Source organism: Sylvia atricapilla, chromosome Z (genome assembly GCF_009819655.1).
Source record: "Sylvia atricapilla isolate bSylAtr1 chromosome Z, bSylAtr1.pri, whole genome shotgun sequence".
Taxonomy (NCBI): Eukaryota; Metazoa; Chordata; class Aves; order Passeriformes; family Sylviidae; genus Sylvia; species Sylvia atricapilla.
The window spans coordinates 15,304,564-15,316,868 of NC_089174.1; positions in this window are offsets into that span (position 1 = coordinate 15,304,564).

Below are 12,305 nucleotides of genomic sequence, written 5' to 3' on the forward strand. Positions count from 1 at the left end.
GTATCCTACACCCCAGATTGCTCTTGCTCGCAAGTTCTTTAGAACAGCTGATTAAGTCTATTACAAAATGAATCATTTATTGAACAGATACAATATTAACAGATATAAGACTTTAAACTGACTACTTACTACGCATATTTCTAGGGTGTGTGTAGAAGGCATCTGCCTCCGTGAAGGTTTGTGTAGCTTTTATAGCTTGTAAAGTACATTGTCTCTTAGTCAGGAATTTCAGCATATCTCCTACATCTTGTTATCAAGGCCAGTTGTTTATTGGGAGTTCGGTTGCTGGCACTAGAGAGAGAAATAACTCATTAGCCAGCAACGACTTACTAGACAGACAAGCTGCCCGGGGTTATCTCACCTGTTCATGCGCAAAGGAGAACTGGAGCTATCATACCAGCTGATGGACAGAGATAAGCTCTTCTGTGTTAGGGGGATGTCCTGCTACACTCTCCCCAGGGGAGGTATCATGATATTCACACATAAGACTGAAGCCCTTTCTCTGCTGATTAGGCATAGCTGGGTCATCTGTGCAGGCGTAAGAAACAGAAATCATGTCTTAGAAGGTGTCATAAACCACCAAAGATCCCTGAATTGCCCCCAGACCTATTTCTGGGGTTCAGCAAAAGAATAAAAAATATGGTTATAAATAGGAATAGAAGGTACTTGATTTGTAGTCAGAGGACACAGAGGTAGAAAATGAAGTTTATATTATCTTTAGAGGCAGTTAAAATTCCAGGCATTATACGAGCATTTCATTAGGTATGCCTGATTCTTCTGGAAGTACTTTTTGCGATGGAGGAAATGGAGACAACAAGGCAGAGTTGCCTTGAAATATCTCATAAAGTGGGAAATAGACCCATCACTACAAAGTCGTTCTTCATCAACACTCCTTGATGCTACAGCCATCTGCCTTTGTTTCTTGTCTGCTTTGCAAAGAGATTTCCTCCAGTCAGCCAAACTGAAGAGCATGGTACTGAAATATTTCTACAGCCCTGGCAAGCTGTGTTCATTTCTGAAGCCGGTGATGCTGAGGGAAAGTGTGTTTCTTTGGCTCCCCCCCACAGTATTCTCTGAGCTCTTTTCCATATATATTTAAAATACAAATTTTCCATGCATATTCTGCTGTATAAAAGAATGCTTTAGGACAGATTAGTGATGCCTCAATCCCCAAGCTATCAACAACTCATGTAAGCTCATTTTCTTTAGGGTTTAGCCAAATGCAGTGGACTTTGTCAGCAAACGGATTTCTCCTTCATGGTCTGTTAGATGGATATTCCAGCTGTTTCTGATTACATATCCAGCCATTAAGGTTACGGAGTATGAATTCCAAAGGTGCAAACACACATACACACACACACACACACACACACACCCCATGCAGGGTTTATAAATCAGCTTAGATAGCAGTGCCCTTACATACATGCACATAAGCATTGTAAATACACCCAGAAGTGAACAACACAGAGACCCAGAACTCATTTCTTGTCCTAGTTGATCCAGATTGACCTTACTATGTACATGCATCCTCCCTCCCTCTTTTCACTTGAATAGTGACCATCATGTTTTTCTCAAATACTGACATAGACTTTCTATGTTATAGCTCTATCAGATTTGGGGTATCTCTAAATGCTGGTGTTTGTCTAGTGCCAAATAGTCCTTGCTCAAAGTTCACATGCATTCAGTCAGAGGCTACAGATAACATTCACATACAAAAATTCAGAAGGAAACAAAGGCACAAAGCCCAGGCAGGCAGGCATAGAATCTCAGAATCAGGCTTCTTACAGACAAAACACCTTTCCATCTTCCTCCTCTCCATTTCTCTTTCTCCCACTTAGTCTTCCCTCTCTCCCTCCTATTAAAAAAACCTATCCTTCTCTAGTTGATTTCTCCTATTGATCCTGGTGTCCCAGGACCATACTCATCCCTACACCTATACTCAGATCTGGTGTTTCTGGTACGGTCACCCAGCCTTCTCTGGTACTACTGATGCATATATATTATATAGACTGTGTTTATTTTGTAGTTACCTAATCCTCACAGAGAAATCCAGTTTTCACCTCCAGTTACATATGGATTTTGTACAGTTCTTACACAAGCCTCCATAACTATCCAGGAAAGCCACTAATTTCTCACAGCACTTTTGCCAGCTTCACATTCTGATTGTTCATTAAATTTATCAATTTATCCCACCACATACTGTAGTTTCTTGTATTTTGTTTAGTTATGCAAATCTCCCGACAGGACTAAGTGCCCAGAGACTTTAAAACTTTATTACTACTATTTTGTGGTCTCCCACAACATACTTTATACCTTGATGTTTTTGATTATCCTCATAAATATCTTAAAAAGAGATGAGCATGCTAAATGCAAAGTGAACAAGATGTTAGTTTCTTCATATTAATTTCTCTTACATATTTTGTTACTTTTTGTAGTTTTATCTAGTCTATTAAACACAAAATGAGAAATAAATAGTTTTCTGCTGAAGCCAAATGTCTAATACTGTATATCCACATATCCACTAATTTTGAGGAAGCTTGGGTTTCAATTCAGTACTCACTGTGCAGTGCAAATCTCTATATTACTGATTGCTTCTAGGAGGAAGTTCATCCCCCTGCAAGAACTGTGATAAATAGTCCTGTCTAATTTGGTCTGTGGTTGCAGATGAACTAGTTTGAATCTATAATGAACAGAAATGCTATACAGTAGCAGGATCACTGCTTTTAGTTTTATTTTCAAAATGCCAAAGAAGAGAGGGAAAGTGGTATAGGCATGACTGTCTGTAAGGAATCTCATGTCGTGTTACTGTCCATGATGATATGTCTTATGTTCCTGTTACCTCTGGATGTCTGAGATTAATGTACAAATAACTTTAGGAAAACCAGTAACATCTGACTTCATGTACATAAAATTCTAGGATAAATCCAAAACATCCAGAATCTGAAGTGACATGTTTGAGCACTAGGAGTAATTGTCAAGTATTATATTAGTTGCTATTACCCTGTAGGGACATGTGCACTAGAAACTGAATTGGTGTCAGAATCTTATTTCTGTGTGGGCCAATATGTACAGATGAGCTTTAGTCAATCTAAACTTATGCTGAATTCAGACCAGTAATTCAGAAGTAAAAGACTTTTGTATCCTATAATTAATTCCAGACACGGTGTAATCACTTAGACCTAAGATGCCTTAGGGTAATTGAAATTCCCTCACAAGTGATTCTTTTGGGTATCTCTGTGCTGTAGGCACAATAGTGAATTGTAAATTCATTATTACAACAAAATAAAAGTCCATCCAGGGTTTTGATTTTTGTAGGGAGGTAGGGAATTCTGTTATCATTCATGCATGCGGCAACAAGTTCTAAAATATTCAAAAGTGCTCTTTTGCTAACATTTGTGCATACCAATCCTTTTTCCTTGTCAGTTCTGTTTGCCTGCCTTTGAATGGTGTGTGACTCCTGCATTTTGAATTCCAGAAGTGTTAATGCTGTGCACATAGCTGAACAGGTAACAGGAGTTGCTTAATTTTTGAAAACTATAAATGTGAGAAAGAAGAAAAGGAATAACAGTGTGGAACCCCAAGGAAGATACATGAGTATCATCAAACACAAAGAATGAGTTTGAAGCAGCTTGTCATTGGAAAAAACACTTAAGATTGTGTTGTTCATTTTATGCCATGGCAATTTTACTGCAACCTCAAAGATCTGAAAGAATAATAATCCGGGAAACATATTCAGTGACCACAGGGTTAGAAAGAATTTGAAAAAAAACAGTGTAATTGCTATGTTAAAGGGTCAATTTTTTAACACTTAAAAAGAAAGTAAAGCAATATTTGCTTTATTATTGCTTCAAGAGTATGTCATTAACTCTGCTGTATATATTGTTCAAAGAGAGCTTTGAGTGTAAAAGAAATAAAGCAGTTCATACTAAAACTAAATACCTATAGGTATCTGCACAAATTTAAACTTCCAAATTCATTCAGAAGTTATTTTATATGCTTTTCCCTTAATAAGTATTTTAAATTAGTATCCTGAAAACCTATCATCAACTTCATATAATACAATGTTTTAGTTGTATTATATAGACAACAATCATTACAAAAAAAAAAATATTTCCTTTATAATTGTAATATTTTTTCCTCTTCTGCCAGATTGGAAATATAAAGGACTAGAATTAGAGCTGATGCAGTATCTCATTAGATACTGGCTTTTCCAAAGGACAGAGCACTAAAATCCAGAGCTTTCAGGCTTTACCGTTTTTCAGGCAATTCATTGCCATGGATTCATTCCCAGAAAATGACTGTGTGTTGACTTATGAAGACAAAGCGAGTCGTACTTAACCCGCAGATTTTTTAGAAAATGTGCTGTAGACTTCACATGTTTGTTTGTGAGAACTTTCTGTTGTAAAATGAGCCAGTGAAAGTTTGCTAAAGAGGAAGCAGGTAGGAAAGGAATCAAAACTAGCTAACAAACAAGAACCCTTGCCGCACAATCAGATCGACGCTATGTAAAAAAAGAAACATGTCAGGGTGAGTTCTTCCTGCATAATTCTAATACTGAGAAGAAGTAGACCACAGGGGTTCTCAAGCATTAGAGAACATGAAGCCTGTAGGCTGGTCAGAAAAAGGCAGGAAGGGCCTTTGAAGAGTTCAGAGGTTGTCTAGAGATCAAAAACTGGGGTAATCAAAGGCCAGGGAAAGAGATAGAGATAGTAGTACGAAGAAGACTAACTCTCTTTTTGGCCAAAAGAAGGATAAACTAAAGAAGGAATAATCTTGAAATGGAAATTTTGTCAAGATAAATTTTTTTGAAAAATAAAGATGTAGGCATATGGATACCTTCACCTCCTTTTTGCATATTTTAGACCTTTACAGTTCTATACCAAGGGCCTTGAGGACGCTTCTGGCCAAATTTATATAACCTCACTTCCCATCAGTAGGTTCACTCTTGTCATCCTTGTGATGGATGCATTTCTCCTATTTGAACTAACAGAATTTACTCCAAGGAGATTCTCAGAAAGAAGGGCTAACCTAACCTATGGTAGAAGGCTATCAATAAGGACTCAGCACCAACCCCCCCCTCCACCTTGTGGTAAATGTAGTGCATAAATTCGTGTATATAATATTGTATCAAAAGTTTGGTCTATTAAAAGCTACTCAGGGGCATCTCCGAGATTCCAGGGCCTATTGTGCAAGCTGTGACACCACAAAATTTGCAACAGAAACAACAGGGCTGGACTGGAGATGGCCCATTCATCAAGGATGGACCTCCACGGCTGCTCAGCATCTGATATCAATCTTGGTGGGGGATCCGGAGGATGATCAAATCAACACCCCAAAGAAGAAATCCAGGAAGACTATCAAATAATCTTTTCATACTTATGGGAACCCCTTTCAAAACCCTGCTTGGAAATAAAGAAATACATGAATATTTGGACTCTCAATATTTAGCCTCGGGATAAATAAACGGTATAAAAACCTTACTCTGAGACCCAGTGTGTGTGGTCAGAGGTTGGATGGTACCTTTGTTATTGTCACTCTGCCCACTCAGCATTCATTCAATGTTGTCTGAATTTATTGTGGCTTTTTAATTGGATTTTGAAAAATTGCTAAATAAATTCTTTTTATTTTGAATTGGCTTCTAATGATTTATAACAACCTCAAGGGGTTTGGCTGGAGACTGGGCTGATAACTGGGCAAAATTCCATGAAAAATCTGACAGCAGAAAATCTGACTATGGGTCAACAACTTTACGCTATAAATATTTGCAGTCATCAAGGTCTGTTGAGCTCTTCCTCTGTAGTATCTATCTGTGCTGTGGTGAACTTTTCTTGAGCAAGGACACCTCAAGGCTGCCCGTTGATGCTGATTGCTCCATGATCTGACACCAGATATTGGTGAGTTGGGAAGGGGCATTTTTTGCATGTATGTGACATTTAAGATACATTCAGTTAAGCTTACCACTAAGTTTTTCAGCCCATGCTAAGTTTAAGTGCAGTAAGTAGTATTGGCTGCCAGTCCATCTGTATTTACTAAGTATCTTCTCTACCTAAATTTTCTGACTCGATATAAATAAACTAAATATTAGATCAGATACATTTGTGTGAGCCCTGACTCTTCTGAAACCCTATAAAGTTATGATGGAAAGGACAAGCCTACAAGAGTAGGAAGTGTTATAGAAACCTCCAGAGAATGATGTGGGAACCATGTAAGTGTGTAAGTACAGTAAAAAACAAATAAAACTACAAAATAACATTGCCAACTTTCAGAGAGAATGTAAACACATCCATGGGTCAGGCAACTGCTTTCTGCTTTCATAGCCCAGTTCAATCTATGAGAAAATAATTGTCTTCATATATTTTTTCAATATACTCATGTCCATGTATATTCATGGCCATAACAAAAATAACAACAATATACTTTTATGCCAATTTAAGTAAAATCTCCTTTTTGGTTTGATTCTTGTTGTTTTTTGTTTGTTTTGTTGCTTTGGTTTTATTGTTGTTGTTGTTAGGTTTTGTGTGTTTTTTGTTTGGTTGATTGGGGTTTTCTGGTCCAGGTCTTCCAAGACTCCTAACTGTGCTGGTTTGGAAGTAAACCATTGGGAGAAATGAACAATGAATACCACACAATTTCCTTACAAGAGATTTTATGTTGGAGTTACAATTTAGTGGAACAATCACAATAAATGCAATGATATACAGAATTGGCTTAAACCCACGAAGTCAGAGTACAATCTAGCACCTCGTGGTTAGTCCGATGGTTGGAGTCGAAAAATGATGCTCCTGTGGAATTTCTGGTCCTCCTCTGGGTCTACTGAGTGGTGGTGGTGTCCCAAGTCCCCAAATCCAATTATATACGGTGAGGTTCCAGTGGGAATGCCGTGTGTCTCTCCCAGAGTGGGGAGTTTTTTAACGGAATGATGTGATCCTTTGAGTCATAAGATATTTTCTGGAGTCCTTGATGATGTAGGTCGTTGCACCTGCCTATTCTGCTGCTGTTCGAGTCCATTATGACCCATTAGCAGAGATGATGCCCTTGGACTGTGGTGCTGCTTGGTCATTGGTGTGGAGAAAAACCAAACACTACTCTACCTTGCAGGGTTGCGTCTTTTTCCTTATCTCATTTAACACCAAGCTCGTAATCTGAGGGGTGGGGTGTGCACTGGGGGGACTACTGCAAATGTCCCCTCATTAACAGTTCATCAGGAGTGCTTGCAGGGCAGTAGAATATACACTTTGGTTACACCCACATAATGCTAAACTGGAACTCTGGTAACAGGACACTAATTCTTAAAAGGCTGGTGCTGTATACAGCTGTATAGTAGGAACGGAAAACAATAGAAAGGCTATTGTAGGCGTGTAATAATTTTTCATTGCCAGCTAAAACAATCTAATGAAACAATGACTTTGCCAGCTACCCCATCCCTTCTTCTTTCACCTATCTACTACCAGTTAGAGAATACAAATCTGCATAATTATTGCACCCTCAAAAGTAGAATCCTGCTTTGAAAGTAAAGCTCCCTTGGAAAACTTCCGGCCTAGCCTCACCCATACAATAAGGTCTATCTTGTGTCACAATTAAAAGCCTTATTAGTCTTGTTTTGCTGGATCTTGTAGACAAAAATATTCACAGAGGAGTTGGGATAAACATAAGTGATGTCAGAGGGATGAAAGTAGTCAGAATTTCTTTACAGAGACCAATGTTAGAATATAAACTCAAGAATAAAGAAGTATAAAATATAAAATAGTATCAAGTCCTGGGTTTATATAATTTGGATTTCTTTTTAACACTTCTTCAGACATTTTTTCAGACATTGTAAAATCTACAGAACAAGAAACACTACACCTGTCTCTTCCGACAAGTAAAATGGTGCTTGAGAAATGTTTTGGCTCAAAACCTAAGTAAAGAAATTGCATTAGACTTCTATATTTAGCTACTGGTTTTGGCAGCTGTCATTATTTTTGTGGGCTAGCATTAGAAAGCAGCTGAACTCTCACCCAGCTGCTCATTTACTCTGGAGGGAGACAGGAAGAAAATACTAAAAACAGGAGAAATCAATCTCGTGGGTTGGAGATAAAGTCAGGAAGATTGTTTACCAAATAACATCATATGCAAAACACACCTTACCTGGGGAAGTTAGCATAACTTGACATCATTCAGAATAGATTCAGGTAGTGAGAAAGAAAAATAATAAGAACATTAAACACTTTTTTGTCTTTTTCCAGGTGTTGCTTCACTCTTTTGCACTCTAAATTGGAATGGGGGGATTCTGACTGTCATCACTAAGCAGCAGTTCCTCTGTACAGCTCTATCCTTCTGTTTCCCTATGCTGTGGTTTCAGCTTGCCAGTAGCTGCAGAAATATTCTTCAGGAATATTTCTTTGCTCTGGCCTAGGGTGCTTCACTGTCTGCATTGTGGATATCTATACCATGGGATCCATAGGGTAGATGCTCCACCATGGAGCAGCTCCTTCTTCTCTGCCCCTGATACTCAAGAATGTTCATTTTTTTTCCTCATCTGCCTGTCCAACATTTTTTCCCTTCTTAAATGCTTTTGGCTGTGGGACTCAGCAGTGCCGTGCAGTGAGTCCCTTTGAGTTGTTTTGCACCAGCTGTCTGGCATGAAGCAACCCCACCCCTTCAGCACCCCTGCAGTCAGCACCTGGACATCTGCCCTTTATGAAGTACAGGTGCCTTGGAACTAATGACAGGATCCCTTTTCTGCGATCTTCCCGTGAAATTTTATTAGCACCCCATAGAACCCTGCATTTATGACTAGCCTGCAAATAACTGAAAATAAAAGCATGCTGCAGTATGGATTACCTGATGAAATGGTCTGGAGATCAACAAATAAAAAGTCATGGAGCCCTGATTTGAAGCCACCCTGTGGGATTTTGGTGGCATTGTAAGGGGACAAATAAACCTAAAAGTTTATGGCATTTTGGAATTATAGGCTCTTTCCAGCAGGGAAACTGGAGACCTTCATCTTAGAATCTTAGAATGTCAGCACAGTGCTTAAAGGACTCCCCTAATCTACCCCACCTTTAAATTTTTGACCTTTTATTGATCTAAAACTCTCATCAGAGAAAAAGATCTTGTTTTTCTTAGTCTCCTGAAGGACAACTGAATACTTACAGGCATAAATTATTGATCTGATTGCCCCTTAAATATAAAAAATACTGTATATGCTAACAGCACCTTCATTACTCTATTCATCCTGGGTGGAGGGTCAGGGTGGGGAAAGCATAAGCCAACTCTCCCTTTCCTGCATGTTAGCTTGAATTACCATATCCATCACAGTTAAGCATAGATTCATTCTCAAAGGAGATCAGAAGCAGCCCAGGGAGAGAAGTAGTCATATTTTGAGACGATATCTATAATATTTGAAACATTTTAGAAGTGTAAAGCATGTAATGTCTTGATAATTGGCTTAGGGACCAATATATGTTGTCAAGAATCTCTGTCATCAAGAGCCATTGGAACCTCTGCTACAAGCACTGTGTCAAAATTTCTTTTCTAGGACAGGCTTACAGCAGTGCTTGTTCTTGTAACACTTGCCTCTTCTTCCGCAGTGTTATTCACTAAACAGTGCTGACATAAATCCCAGAGGGCATGGCAATTCTGTTTCTACTGGCTGGTTATGTTGCCTTTAGTTTATTTGCAGCTATTGAATGTTGGAGATCAAAGGCAGACTGTGATGCAAAAAGCTATAGAAATATGCACTACAAGGCAATCCAAAATTACCACTGGGAAAGCAAGTTTAGAAGTACATGTGTGTTACAAGTGTAAATCAAATATAAATATCTTCCCAGTTATTACAGAATTCCAACTAGTGAAGCAAGTATGCACTTATAAAACTTTACTTATGCATGTGCCTGTGAATGTATTGTGATATTGTCCAACACTCACCAATCTGCATCGCAGGAGTGGAGCTAACCAATGGCTGAAGGAGCCCCACTTCAAAGATTACTCTCATAATCCATTTGGGAATCATTCATGCATTCCCAGTGCGGATCTGGTCTGTCCATGCAAAGAGGCTTAGGCATTGTATTTTAACGGAAGAACTAAGAATAATTTGTGAAAGCAACACAATAAATGAACAAAACATTTGCTTAGATACTGAACAGAATATCTGTCATTTTGAGGTTCATCTGGTGAACCAGACAACTATGCTTGTGTATATAGGCCAATGGCTCACCATAGTGATAGATAATTGACTCTGAACAATAACCATTTTAATATTTGTATCAACAATTTCATCAAAATAGATGGATGTGATTTTTCTTGTCAAGCACCAGTTTTGTCATACCAATGTGTAAAAAATAATTTTACTACAGTTTAAGAGATATTACCCACATCCATCAGGATGAACCTTACTCTAGTAGAGCAATAGTTAAAACATGAAGACCTAAAGAAGATTCTCAAAGAAATAAAGAAGATCAGAAAGAAAAGTTTAATCACAGTCCACCATAATGCCAAGGAGATAGGGCAAGTTTTAAAATTAGTAAATGATGACATGATTCACCATTAGTAGGGTGCACTCTTTAGATAGTCCCCTACTACCACTAGAATCTTAAACATGTTGTGTCATCCTATAATAGTGCTTTTAATTCTAGTTTATATAAGTTTCACTTTATTATTGTTTATGCTTATTTAGATTGTTAAAATAATGAAGTATATGAATGAAATAATTGCAATGCATAAAGCCCACAAAAACACATTAAAAAGTATACCAGTATCACCTAGAATTTGCCTGTAATATAGAAAAAGGGGGTACTGATATGAAGAATTTATAACTAAACAGATTTGCTGTATAATCAAATGTGTTGAAAACAAGTAGTCCTTCACCATACAAAAATAGGACCTTGTGCATTTGTTTTAGACTGATAAGCAGAAACCAGTGCTCAAAAACTAGAAAAAAATGAATTTGTAGTTTAGACTATGTCCAGGAGCCTTAGAGGACAGTGAGAGACCAAAATGGCCTATGCAGAGACTGGGTTCATCCAAGGGATAACGAAAGAAAAGACTATTTTACTTCATCCAGTGACCCTCACCTGAGAGCACCAGAAAATAATGGGCAAACACAGACTGGCAAAAGCTGATCAATGTATGAAGCAACAGCAGGCAGGGATAAGTTCTAAATATGTACAGGCAGTATTAAAACTTCCATAAATATGTATAAGCTTAAGTGTACTTGAACAAGGCTCTTGCTCTGTTCTGTGTGCACTATGTGCACTGTGTTCTGTCTTTATTGGAGCCATTTCTCCCCTGTGTCCGGGCACTGAGTAAAGCATTCCACCTTCATGACCTTTGTCACACTTCAGTCCCCACCAGCAGTGTTATAAAACATTACTCACACATTTGCTATGGAATTGTCAAATAGCACATTCTTTGCAGTTCTGTTCTCCTGTTGATTCATTCCATTAATCATAAATTAATTTATTTGCTTGTCAAGATCTAGCAAGATTGTTCTTTTTTCAATTTGGAAAAGTGTTGCAAAGATTGCTATGCATTGTAATTGGGCTGGGAATCAAACTTCACCTGTGGTTTTTAGCCAAAATCAGACTGGCTGTGTTCCCTTGATAAACAAAGAGCTTTTCAGTTTAGAAAGTGATTGCCAGCATTTACAAGAATTTTGCAATAAATAGCACTTGGAAAGCACTGCAGAATGCAATTCCAAGAATGACTTTAAGGGTGATGCATCAAAATATGTAACCAGCTAAATATATCAAATAGGACTTCCAAGGAAAATCTCTGATGGAAAGAACTTAGTAGTTCTTTAATTGCAGCAGAGGTAAACTTGTGTTAACTTGAAAAATAAAACCCACCTCTGGTTTCATTACTTCATATTACAGTGAATCCCAATGGTTTAGGGCAAATTTGAGAGGGAACCTCCGAGTGGGGACCCTCTAGAAAGCAAAATTCAAGCTGCCCCTCTCCCAACTGGTTTGGGAAAAGATTTTCTTGGAGAAAAATGGGAAAAAACTTTTTATTTAAAAAGATAAGTATTTACAAGCATAAAAAATATTAATAATATTAAACAATAAAACCTCTTACTGTTCTGAAGAGATGGCAAATTTAGAAAGTACTTGTCATGGGGTGTAGCTTGGCTCGCTCAGTCTCTTATCAGTCCCTCTGGTGCTGGCATGTGGCATCCCAAGCCCTGGTGGAAAAAAGGTGTGAGCTCCCGATGTTTTTCTGGGTTTTCAGTCCAGAGCAGGTTTGAACAATTCCAAGGAAAGGAAAAACTACAGTCCCAGGAACTTCTCTGCCTCAGCTAGGAAAAAAACTAAGTGGAAGCAAAG